A 14,074-nucleotide genomic window follows, 5' to 3' on the forward strand; every position below is an offset into this window, starting at 1 on the left:
CTAGGGTGGCCAGATTACTTTGAGGTTACTCAGTTTGTCTTATTTGTTATATTTCTTATTTTCTTTGTTTCGTTTTTTTATTCGTGTTTTTATGTTTTTGTAATCCTTTTGGTCCTGGTCCTGGTCCTCATCCTCGTCCTGGTCCTGATCCAAGTCCTGGTCCTGGCCTCGTACTCGTCCTGGTCCTGGTCCTGGTTCTGGTCCTCATCCTGGCCTCCTATTTAGTTTACTTTCCTCCTCCTCCTATTTGACTCCATCAAAACTGCTCACTCCAAAGACTTAAGAGTTTAGATGAAAGAGTTTATGGTGCTTGTGAAACGGCAGAACAGCAACGGTTCCTCAGGGATCCTAAGGCAGTCCCCCACAAGCATCAAAGTGTCTACTGTGACCGTTACTTCTGTAAGTAAAATACATCCATCTAAAAAAAAAACTATCATATTACTTTAAAGTATATAAGTTGCATTGCCACAGTCTTTTTATATATGACAGTAACTGTTTCCCTCCTTTTTGTAGGCTGATTCAAATAGCGTCTTGGTTCCAGGAGTACTTTCAGTTCCCTTCTCTGTGATGACGAGCGGGGAAAGAGGAAACTTCAGCATCCAAGCTACCAATGACCATGGTTTCAATTCAAATTTCCCAGTCCAGTTTATTCCTGGAAAGTGGAGGCAGCAATAATGGCACAGTGAACCTCACAGCACCCTCTACCACCCCGTCTGGTACTGACGTCACCCTGACTATTGATGTCGAGGCTCCAGGAACTGCAGACACAACTATGTTGTGCTGCGTTTCACATAATTAATGACACAATAAAGAAATGAAAAAGGGTTTACGTTGACTGTGGTCCTTTTGGGAGAAAGTTGACAACAGATGTAGGAAGATATATGATGTAGAAGTGTCATATTACATTACATCATCAGAGGGTAATATCTCATTAGATATTGTGGTGTATTCGCAGCTGCCTTAGGAGTTCGCTCCCAAGATACCATCTCACTAAAAAGAATGCCCTTTGACCTCTAGGAGGCAGAGTCCAGACAGGTATGGGTTAGAGGTTTGTCTCCAAATATTCTTCGCTTTCTGAGAAGATTGGCTTATAAGATACCGTTCCACATAGTTGCCTTTTGACCTGTTGGAGAGGGGTCTGTCCCTGTGCCCGAAGGGCACCTGTTAAGAGGCCTTTGTGTGACCTCGTCTGTTACTTCTTAATCTTGATATATGGTACACATTCCTGTGTCTGAAAAGTAAGTGTTTAGATTGGGGGTTCCGGAGTCACGTTAGGTATCTGTGCACGACGAAGTGCACAGATACCTACCTCATAAACTGAGCTGCCGGGACTCTCAAGTCAGAACTTCCATCTGGCCGAGAAGCTTCTCCGAGTGATCTAGACGCTCGTCCTGACCTGTGATTCCTCTCTGTAATAAACTCTATTATAACGGAAAAGAACAGTGTCCGCGGAGATTCCTTCATCCTCATTCTTCAACATCACAGCCGTTTAAAAGATACGACAATATCCACATAATTGTTAAGCAATCAATACCATTCAATACATTGGTTTGTGTTGTATCACTTATATTGAATATTTGCAGGTCCAGCATCAATCTCTTGAATGCAGCAACATGTTATTACATACATAACATATATACAATAAAAAACATTAACGGTTGTTATCACCTAAATGTGACATAGCAATTAAAGAAAATCATGTTACATTGTTTAACATGGGGAGCAGCAGAACACTAAAATGATTTCCTCCTCAACCAAACAGGAAATAATATCAATAGAGCTCCCACTAGTGGAGGAGCAATTATGAAAGTTATGTGTGCATGCAGACGGGACCCTGTCCTTCACATTATGCATCTTCTGCTGTTAGTGATCGAGCAGGAGCAAAAAAGGACACCTCAACTGGCATACAGTTTGGGTTGTATTAGATAACTTTATCAACCACGGGCGCAAACAAATAAATACTGCAGACAACATCAGCAGTAACACTGTCACACACAGTAATACATTTAGTATAAACCTGGAGCCCCCATAGCCACAATATTTAACAGAATGGCCATAAATCGTGCAACTGAAACGGGACAAATAAAACAGGCAACAAAATGATTATATGAAACCTTATAAATGATCAAATATGTAAACAATAAGGCATATAGCCTCTCAAATGATATCAAAAATACAATTCACATCTCAGGAAATGGATGGACCTGTACTTGTTTAGCACTGTCCTAGTCTTAACACTACATGATTCACCCATTCACACCCTTTCATCAAGTTTACAGTTATGAATTCATTCTGTGGAGCATCTTGGCATCCAAAGACCATCAGTCAACACACTGCTTCCCCATGCTACTGCTTTGGTCCAGACTGAAATGTCTCAACAATCACTGGATGGACTGCCATGATTTCTTTAACATTCATCATCCCCCCCAGAGGATGAATCTGACTGACTTTGGTACAAACGAATCATGGTAATAAACAAAACACGATAAAGTTGAAACCGAAGTATGATTTCAGCTCTCTTCCTCGTTCTATCCTTTCAAAGATGTTTCCAATGAATCAGCGGTCCTACGAGTTAATCCAGTTCCTACCATTGGCACCAGTGGTGGTAATGATAGGAACTGAATTAAGACTATTAGGTTAGCTCACCAGCTGACTTTTACGGACACTTCGGTGGACTGTATGTGTACTTTCTGATCACTTGTGTTGAACAAATCATCAGTACACAAAATATAATAATGCTGTCTGTGATAAGAGGTATATTAATTGTGTCACTTGTTTTTTTTTTTTATTTTACGATGTCTCTTGTGTGCACTTTATCCCTTTGCTGCTGTAATCCGGTAAAAGTTCCCCTCTGCTTCTGTTCTCCCCACAAAGAGCTTATCAATCATGGTTCTACTGTATTTATCATACATATCAGATGCTGTCAGTGCACCTGTGGTTCTAGAGGAAAGTCCCTTTCAGGAGCTGTGACGGATAACAAAGACTCTGGTTTACTGTTTTCAACAGTAACCTTAAAGGAACCACCCGATGTACCTCTGCAGTGTTTGCCTTTTTTAGTGTCAGTGTCAGTGTATGTTTTAGTTTTATTTTCAACTCTTGCCCATTTTTTTTTCCTCAAGTAAAGAAGAATGTAGGAAGTCATGCAAGGACATCATGGCATCAGTTAGACAATGCTTCTATTATTAGACAGGGAGACATGAATGCTACCTGTTTCACCCCTTGGCAAAACACCAAGGGGTGAAACAGCTGATTGTGCATGTGGGTGCTGTGGATACCATAAGGATCAGTCTGAAATCTTAAAAAAAAGACTTTAAACTCCATGGCAGATCTTTAAGTAACAAATCTTTTTTAATTAATAGTTTTATTTCCTCTTACAATCTTGATTTTACAGAGACATGGCTCGACAAAAACATAGCTAATGCAGTCCTGATTTGAGTCTAGTCCACCTCACTTCAATTTTGTGTCTGAAACTCGACAAAACCAGAGGGGTGGGGGGAGGTTGTGCCATATTGAGGGACAATATACTCACCCACAAATTGTCATTTGGGGTTTTTTTCATCATTTGAGTATGTGTCATTCAAAATGGAGATAAAACAATCTTCCATACTTTATATCACTATTTACAAACCACCACAGAATTATTTTATTGATGATTTTACTAAATTACTTTCAGTTGTGTGCACTGATTTTGAATGTTTAGTCATTACAGGGGACTTGAATGTGGATGTGGATGTAGCCAATGACAGGCAAGCGAAATAACTCACTGCTGTCCTTGATATGTTTGGTGTAACTCAGCCTGTGTCTGAGCCCACCCACAACAGAGGGCACACTCTAGATGTGCTCATTACCAGGGGTGTTATTATTTCAAGTGTGAATGTCGTTGATGTTGCTTTATCTGACCATTTTTGTGTTTTCTTTGACTTGTCTGTTACACCCAAACCAGCAGTTAGGTCTGCAGTTGTTCGAAAAAGACTCATCAATGGCGGCACAGGGACACAGTTTATGGAAATGATTAGGTTTGAAAATACCCTGTGTTCTAATGTTGATGATCTGTTGAACTCTTATATATCAAGTGTTTTAAATGTTTTGGATACCTTTGCTCCTTAGAATGGTTAAAAGTAGGCAAAAGGAGAAAAAGAATGGAGAAAAGAAGACTCGGTTAGGGCACAGAAAAGGGATCGCCGGAGAGCCAAACGGAAATGGCGCAAGTCAAAGCTCGAGGTTCATTATGAGCTTTACAAAGAAAGAGATCTTTAAAAAAAAGAAAGAGAAAAAAAAAAAAGGAAGAGATTTGTACTATTTGTACTATTTGTACTATATTTGTCTAGCACCAAAGTACATGTGTGACATGTTAGAGCCATATGATCCATCTCGGGCTCTGAGAAGCTCAGGGAGTGGTCTCCTGCTGATGTCCAGAGTCAGGACTCAACACGGTGAGGCTGCGTTTCACTTTTATGCTAAAATCTGGAACAGTCTTCCAGAAGATGTGAGACAGGCCTCAACTCTGGCAATGTTTAAATCCAGGCTGAAAACAGTTCTATTTGACAACTGAAAGTATTTTATCTGCACTCTTTGCTTTTAATATAATTAATTAATGATTATTTTTATTGAATGATTTTATTTGCCTTTTTGTAATTTTATGTAGCTGTAAGGTACCTGGTGTACGAATTGTGCTCTATAAATCAACTTGCCTTGCCTTGCCTTGCAAGTTTATCGGGTAGAACAGGTCCTGCATGACCCGTCCCAATGTGTGGAGCGCTGCAAAGCAGGTGTTTACAAAGAATACTATGGTGTAGAGGACAGGATCAAGACCAAAGGTACGTTACTCTTTTAAGTCACAGTTATCAGTAATGTAATATAGACATTAGATTAGATTGCGCAGGACCACTTTATTAGAGTAGCTCTCCTCTACAATGCATGTTCTGGTCTACAAATATCATGCATTCAACCACAACATCTTTAAATCTTTAAAGTTTAACGTTTTTTAAAGTGCTCTTTCTTTAATTTAAGAATTGAAGGTGAATTAAACAGGATGCTTAATAAAAATGTATTATTGTGAGATAGGAAGAGAAGTTTGTGTAATCACAGATTAAGTTTGTGACATAAAGTAGGTTATTTTACCAAGGCGAGTGTTTATGTCATTGGTATAAAGGTGCTCCACCTGAACTAAAGATGATCATACATGCCTTTATCTCTTCTCGTATTATTGCAATGCACTTTTCTCCTCACTCAGTATATCGGCCATTAACCGTGAGCAGGTAATCTAGAATGCTGCAGCCAGATTACTGACTAGGACAAATAGACAGTCTCACATCACCCCGATACTCGGGTGTCTTCACTCCCTGTAGAGTACAGGCTCCACTTTAAAATGATCACTGCCCTTACAGAGCACTTCACGGCCAGACTCCTGCATAAGTGGCTGAACTACTCTTATTTACCATCTCAGGTCAAACCTGTAAAACTTTCCGTCCGTCAGAGTTTGCCGTCTACAGCGCTGCCGGTGTCATCGTTGTGATGTGTATACATCACCTGTTTTCTTGCTGACAGCGGTTCATTTAAGCCCAACTCTCTGTTACAAACTGTTTATCAGTTGTGTTTAACAACACCTTTATGAATTTAGTCGACTGTAGGTATTGTTGACAGCCGCTTTGGATGAGACTAAATGAAGAATAAATTAAAGGACCAATAATATACCGTCTACCAGGTGAAGAACCACTAAAGGAAAAATGGAGAGAAATGTGTTTCTATATCCCGCAGACTATTGAACAGATTGAGGAGTGATGTCTTCAGGGTTGGCTGCGTTGTGCCTCCTGCTCCTGCACACTGGAGCTCTGGGCTTTGGGATATTGCCCGGAAATTCTCAGAATCACCAGGAAATCACGGAAAGAGCTATTTTAAATTCCACCTTGCAGGTGTGCCGTGCTCTGGCCCAAGCTGAAGGGACTGACTTCACCTTTCCTGTAAGAATTCCCTTCAATTAAGTTGTTTTACTAGAAATGGTATGTCGTCTTTTAGCAATGTTCCTATGATTTATCTTTGTGTGTTTTAGGAAAAGCCTTTCACTGCAGAGGCTGTTGCTGTGGCCTGCGGCGCACCAAAGTCATCCAAGAGTTTCCGCCAAGCTATTACATTTATCACACTGAGGAATATACGGGTGGATATTCGTCATGCCCTTAATGCAAGCTTCCACTTTGATGATGAAATGTTTGTTCAAGGAAGGAAAATCATCACTGAGGGAATACTGGCTGTGAAAGCAAGCAACAAACAAGAAAACTTTGAGGCAGCGAGGCAGAAAGTGGCAGAGATTTTACACCCCTTACAGGTATATTATTTCTAAAAGCATTACTAAAGCTGTAACTGTTTTAACATATTCAAGGAAACTCAATGTATTATTAACCCTTGTCTTCTTTTATCAACTTTAAGGACTTCTACAGTCATAGTAACTGGGTGGAACTAGGAAACAAACTCCCAAACTCCAATCTCATCAGATCAGACACCAGCATCGGTAACATAGCAGGTAAAGAGATGACAGAGAGGCTAGAAAAAGAAAGAAAAAGAGACGGTACGCTAGAATGTGATGTCCGATAACAACACTGAAGCGGAATGCAGTTGTGCTGTGACTGTCGAGAAATTATTTCACAGAAGAAAACAATAACATTTAAATGTTTTTTACTCAGATAAAAGCAGGGCGACATGTCGCAACTGTGATGGAGACGACTGCAGGAACAACATCTTGGGGGACATCATAGAGGACAAAGTACTGACCTCTGGGTATTTTGGTGTTGTGCCTTTCGCCTCAACCAAACCAAAAGGTAAGTGATTCCTTACATTTAACCACTAATGCCACAGCATTTTACTTTCAGATGTATAACTCGTTGTTAGTCAATAGGTTTAAGAAGTTAAATCTTACAGTCTTGTAAGATGGTTCACATGAACAAGATACTTTCTTGAGATTTACAATAACATATTTAGATGCAGTGTAATGTCTTGACATGAATACGTCATTGACAATGTTTCAGAGATACATGTAACGTAGCCTAAAACCCATTTAGCTTATGTCTCAGTAAAGCTGCAATAATGTTTCAAGTGCATTGTACATAATGGTATGTCCTGTTAACAACAATGCTGTTAAGTGCCCTGAAATGCCACAACCTTTCCTACTCAAGGCTATGCACTGTTTGGAGAAAAACAAATATGGACTATGAAACCCCAGGAGTCACACTCTCTCGTCCTTAATAGACAATCCTCTTCTATCGTTTTGCTATCAGTTTCATTTTCCCCTGTGTTTTTCACACCCTCACTTACCAACATAAAGGATTATTTTCTTGACCTCGCCTTCACTGGTGGTTGTGTTGATGCTTTTGTCAGCTTATGTTCTCAAACAATTCACGAGATGATTCAGGGGAAACTCTCCCTAATTACTGCACACTATATCTAAAGTTAAAAAGAGGTCGATAGAAAATAAAAGAAAGAAATGTAACACATAGAATACTCCTCAGAAAATTCCTAATAAAAGAAAATGTATCTCCCTCCTATGCTATTTGCTGCAAAGGAAAATGCAGTCATGGAGGAGCAGTTGATCAAACGAGCACCATTGAACCTGAAGGCGGGATCAACAAAGACACCTTCTCAGCCAGCCACGGACACCTCCACACTGACGCAGCAAATGTGGCGATAGCCGCAACCAGTAGCTTACTGGAGGACATTCGATGAAAGCTGCTGGTGACAGACCGTTTCCTCCAGTATGAAACCCGTTCTGCATGCTTCACAATTATTGTATTCCATGTAGGAGGTATATTTTTCATCCATTTGTTCCATCTCTCTTCATCCCTCAGGATGTTGGGGAATCTCCAAAGGATCCAGTAAAGCTCTTGTTTTGTGATCGACACCACAAGAGCATGAGCGATGACATTGAAGCCGTGAGGACCGTCACTTCCTCTATAATAAACAATGAAGTGGGAACAGAAGATGAGCCCTCAGTTTACATTCTTGTACCTTTTAACGATCAGGTACACTCTTGAAAATGCTATAAATGTGGTTGTTGTTGTTGTTGTTGTTGTTGTTCATCACCGAGGTGTTTTTTATTTCTCCTGTCTCCAACTGAACCCCAGATGTTGGACCGCCGCTAAAGACTACAGACCCAAAAGTCTTCAAGACTGTGAATTAATTCATTATCAGCAGCCGGTGGAGAGATGAGGAGGAACTGAGTCTTTCAGGGCTTCAGGGTGCTGTGATGTGTGGTTGTTACTACTTCAAAATCCGCCCCCAGAAGATGTGTTTACAGTTGTAACTAAAGCTGCCCTTGTTACTAACCACTCTCTTCCTCGTACAGCTGGCTTTAACCATGGCTCCTTCGAATTCTGAGGTCTTCCTCTTCACAGATGCGCCAGCTAAAGACAAAACACCTGAAGAGCACAGTGACTGCACTCATAGAGCGGACACAAAACAGTGGTGAGTATCTAAGTACGAAATAATTTATGGTCAGTATAGAATTTGTTCACATATAGGTTGTGATATTGTGAGAATTACTTGACATGAGTTTTACAATTTTACTTTGTCATATATTTTGTTATTGATAACCAAGAAATGGTTGAGCTGCAACAAATACATTAGTTGAACGACAGATCGGATGCTGCTGCATTTGCTGGACTTACAGCTGCTAAGAGAATCATTGCAACCTGTTGGAAACCACCTCATGACTAGTCTATTCGAACATGGACGCTTTCCTTCTTGGATGTTATATTATATGGAGATCTCAACAGCTCGCATAAATGGAAGCATCAGAAAAACTTTGGACAATTGGGTCAACATTGCTGATTTTTTGAAAAATATGCTGTAGATGTGTGCTATAGCCCCTTACTTCTATTTGCACATGTGTTTGGTCCCTGTCAATGTTATTTGTTTGTCTGTCTGTCTCTTGTGTTGTGTGTATATTTATGTCCCCCCCCCTCGTCTTTCCTCTCTGTTTTATGGTTCTGAGAGAGTCCTTTTGTCTCAGCATATTGTTTGTAATTTGAAAGGGCACCATGTCTTGGTGTTCCGCCATCCTCTGTGATTATGCTAAATAAAAACATTTGATCGCAAAAAAAGAAAACTTATCGGATGCAATTTTGATAATTTAATAATGGCTTTCAGTATTTTTTCTAAAAACAAAATACCAAAATAGTTTGGAGAAATGAGTATGCGGATGATTATTTGCAGTCCTAAAAACGTTGTTAATTTAATAAAGAAGAACAGGGGACAGCAATCCGATCTCACTCCCAACTTGGCAAAAACCACTGTGTCACTGCCCCTCGGCGCCTGATACCAACGCTTTCAACTCCGATGTAAACTCTCCCGCGTCATTATTAGACTGTCCGAGGAAGTGACACAGTACAAAGAACCAGATAGTCCAGACAGGGCCAGCCGGAGGGGAGGTGTATGAATCAAACAAACAAGACTTTCGTCCATGAGACCGCTGTTCATGTCCTGTACCAAATTAAATGTTTCACATTTTGTGTTGTTTTGTCGAGTCATTCGTCAGTAAAGTTAACGTCGACCACGCTCTTTTTCTAAATCTAAATAAGTGTTTTTTTGTTGCCGAAACCTAACTTCCTGTAAAGACTGAAATGCATTTTGAAAAGACGCTATGAGTGTAACAAATGGAAACTGGCATGCTGTCACTGACACGTACAAAGGTGACGCTAGAGGGGTATTAAGAGTAGTTTGAAGCTTAGGGCCACTGACCAAGCGTCTGTATTTTACGAGTTGGTAAAGATAATGTGTTGGGGACAGATGATAGATTTTTGTTGAGGTACTTTTGACATCAATGGTTATTCAAGGCCGCTCTGATTTGGTTGATTGTGCTTTCTTGCTTTTCCAGGTGAATTTTATGATTTCTGGTTCAATGGTGCTCAATCGTAGGAAACGAAGTGATGAGCACCAGAATCATCACCGGATAGCGTCATCAGATGCTGCGCTGTACAGGGACCTGGCTCAGGCGTCAGGAGGTCTAGCTATTGAAGTCACAAAAGTGAGCTCCCTGCGGCCACCAGCATCATAACAGAGTCCCTCCAGCTCCTCTCTGGTAATACCACTTCGGTCCCATTACTGCTTAGTTGTGTCAGTTCAAAGATTTCATCAGATTTTTTTTTTAATCTCATACAGGTAAACCCTCCTGCAGGCAGCCAGGAGCCCAGGAAAAAACAGATACCTTTTATTTTATAGTTGATGAAACCGTAATAAACCTTAGAGTTTTACATCACCGCGCGCTCTGTCACTTTCACTCTTATCAGCCCCACAGGTAACACAACTTTTTGAAATGAAGGCTCCACTCTTTATTAAACACTAAAGTGCTGTCATAGTACAGTATGTGGTAAAACAAAAATCATATTATAGTATTTTAAAAGTTATAGTATAATATGACTTTTTCAAATGAGATATTATATGATTGATTTCGTGCCATGAAAATACAATCTTATTTGTAAGATGTAAGAAATGTTTGAAGCAATGCAATCCTTTTCAGTCCGTCACATAATTAATTATTCTATTAATTGTAATCTTAAATGATCATTTCAGCAAAGCACTGACACCACAGGATCAACGATCAGTCTTCAAGACTTCAAGACTCGCCTGTGCAGATGACATATTTTGACGTTGTTATTTGCATCATGGTAGCAGTTAAAAAGCAATAATATGCACTTCACTGAACATTTGAAAGCAGAAAAGAATATTGATCGAGGGTATTGGCATAGAAAAAGTATTTTAAAACTTCCATGTAGAAATTCTTGACTGTCATTTTTAGGTGTGTCTCAGGAGAGCGCTGACACCACGGGATCATTGATCACCGCATCCCAGTCGGTGGGAAACTTCAAGACTCTGCAGCTAAAAAACACAACCTGGACTTTGGAAAATAACGATGGTCTCAAGTGATCCTACACTCTTAAGGTCATAGGTGAGACACAATGATCGATTTAATGTGATCACAAATGAATGTTAGAGCCATGTAGACTGAAATCTTTCTGAAACATTCCTCACTCTGTGTCCAAAATATGGACTGTTTTGGTTTGGATCTCAGAAAGCGCGTTCCCCTATTGTACCTGTGCGTTTCCCCTTAACCTTTCATCAAAGTTATAACAATTTAAAAATCTCAAATTCTCCCAATATGATGTACGGCTAAATACTTCAAAACTAACACCATTCCCATCAGCTTCAGCTGTATTTATGTTCTAGTGCTAAGATGATGACCATGATAACCATTACACCTGCTAAACATTAGCAATGTGCGCATGTTACAGTAGCATGTTTGGTGTCCGCATTTAGCTCAAAGCACAGCTGCATCAGCTTTATGATCTCAGATGATTTCATTACAACATATATATTTACTATCAAATAAATTCACGACATGGACTAATGTGACAGGAATGTGCCGCTGTTCATATATATGACAGCTTTATATATTTTATTGTGTCAAGCACTGCAATTGTTTGTATGAAAGAACTGTACAAATAACATTTCCGAGAGGAGTGAAAGATCGAGAAATGAAAAAGTTTCATCATTCTTTCTGAACGTACTCGAAGCTAAATGGGCTGCTCATATTTGAAACTCTTGATATTTTAACAAAGATAAAAGGCAATTTTCCCTAAACCCTTGAAAACGCACAAAATACTGCAGTGTCGTGTTTCAGCTTTGTCAAAAATAAAAACTGAAAGAAATTCTGTATATTTTTATCCTTTTGTTATTAATTTCTGTATGACTTTATTTGCAGGTCAGAGTCCTATTGACTTCCTGTTTGACTTTGTGGAGGCATCACAGGGCCCTTTTACAGGATATGATTCTCTTGACTCACGTCCCAGAGCTGGTACAAAGAATTGTAAAGATGAATATGATGTAATGCTGATGTAACATCAAATGATCAAGTCAAAAATGATGAATTTCATATTTCTTTAAAGGTGTCAACGGTGAGCTTGTTGGTGTCTTTAACGGGAAGTGACTCTGCCACGGTGACGGAGGTCACTCTGGTTGAATCGTCAGGGTCGAAGGAGGTTTAAAGGAGTCGTGGAGCCACAGGGGAGTGGAAACTTCTTAGTTCATGTAGACGTGATGCCGTCGGTGGAGTTTGTGGTGCGGTTTTGAAGGGACAGGATGACAGTTGGTGCCTCCAAAGCTGCAATAGTCTTTCAAAGGCAGTCATCCACCAACTTCAGAGCCTCTAACCTGACTGTCATTGTGAGTACCCATCCCAGACCATCACTGTGTCACAGAAACATCACCTCCAACATGAGAGAAGATGCAGCAAACTAAAATGTTTAATGCTCACTCAAATCATCCCCACAAACACTGGCCTGACACTTGTCTGACCCCCTCTGTATTTAGGCTGATTCCAATAGCATCTTGGTACCAGGGACACCTTTCTCTGTGCCCTTCTCTGTGATGACCAGTGGAGTCGGGGGAAACTTCACCATCCGAGCCACCAACAACCAACGTTTTGACTCAACATATTCAACCAATTTATTCCTGGAAACTGGGAATAGTGCTAATTGATACGGTGACCCTCACAGCACCTCTTAACACCCCATCTGTGCAGACGTCACCCTGACTATTGAGGCCGAGGCTCCCGGGGTGTAGATACAAACTATGTTGTGCTGCGTTTTCTCCATCGTTAACACGGTAATCCTCACACTAATGAATCCCTTTAGTACAATTCCTAAAGTATTTTTGGGGGGAGTTTTTCCTGTTCCGATGTGAGGTCCCAGGGGCAGAGAATCTTGTATGTGTACAGATTGTAATGCCCTCTGAGGCAAATTTGGGGAAAATGTTTATACAAATATTATACACAACTATATATATACTTTTTCTTGTCCTCAAAGGTAACCGATTTCACTCAGCCGGTGTGTGAGCTGCTCAGACTACAGTCCAACTGCGCTGATAACTGCAGCTTATTGACGTGGGAGCTCTCGGTTCAGGTGACTGATGGTGCTGATGGGACAGGTGTTGAGCGGGTCAGCCTCAAACGGGGCAACGGGACCATAAACTCCAGCCTGGCGGCTGGCAATGAAAACATAACACTGATTTCCTACACTTCGTCTTGCTGTTCGCCTGATGTGGAGCTGCTGGTTGTGGATCGGAGTGGGTAATGTCGGCACCTGTTTGTACGCTTATCGGGAAGGTTCATCAGCTGCTCTCTCCTCTTCCACAAAAGTAATTCAGTTTCCTCTTCTCTTTGCCCCAAGCATCGTGGTACTCCATATACTGACACAACTAGGCATCCATTGACTCCATGGTACAACTTGGAAATAGTTAAAGCTGCATGAATGTATATTCTTTCACATTTAATAAATAGGATGTGTGTACTGTGAAAAGAGTTTACCTGTAGCAAAAAAACGTTAAGCTTTAGCTCAATGTTACAATTTCCTGTGCTTTTCATAACTGCTCTAATTAACACAATGTTTTAGAGCACAAACTGTTTTCAGGGAAGCTCTGATAAACCCACCGGACACCGTGGCAACCGGACGTGAACCCAATACTGTTTTTTTGTGTGGTGAACATTGGCCAACGGACATAAGGGGCAGGAATGATGAATGTGTGTTCAAATGTGTCTAATGTATAATCCTTACTTGCAAAAAAACACTAAATGTTCTGCTTTCACATTTTAGCAAAACTATTTTGATGTTTAAATATATTCGTTTAGACCAGATTACCACATTAAAGATGATCAATTACAAATTAGTTCCTGCAGGGGTTGTCTTCGCTCAAAGCTCCACAATATTTACTTACAGCAAATATCTAAATTATCTTATTGACGATCCTTCCATCATTCAGAGAATTGACTCTGTCCTGACACCTGACTGACGCTTGCCACACACTTACTGGCAGTCGTTAAGTTTGCATTTCTGTCCCGGAATGAAACCGGAAACAAAAGAAAACATTTCGGAAATATGAAATATGACACAGGCCCATAAAAGTTAATGATCTAGATCTAGTTCATTGTTTATCAGATGTCTGAGTTCAATATACATAATTTGTTAATTTCAGATTATACTCTGACATTAGGTTCACACAGTTATGGAACACATGACAAGTCCTTGAACACACA

At 40.3% G+C, this 14,074-nt stretch overlaps 1 pseudogene; it reads left to right on the plus strand.

Moving 5' to 3' along the window:
- The first annotated feature begins 4,758 nt into the window (after window positions 1-4,758).
- On the plus strand, window positions 4,759-13,345 carry LOC117742845 (annotated as a pseudogene).
- The last annotated feature ends 729 nt before the right edge of the window (window positions 13,346-14,074 follow it).

Source organism: Cyclopterus lumpus, chromosome 14, assembly GCF_009769545.1.
Source record: "Cyclopterus lumpus isolate fCycLum1 chromosome 14, fCycLum1.pri, whole genome shotgun sequence".
In the NCBI taxonomy this organism is placed as follows: domain Eukaryota; kingdom Metazoa; phylum Chordata; class Actinopteri; order Perciformes; family Cyclopteridae; genus Cyclopterus; species Cyclopterus lumpus.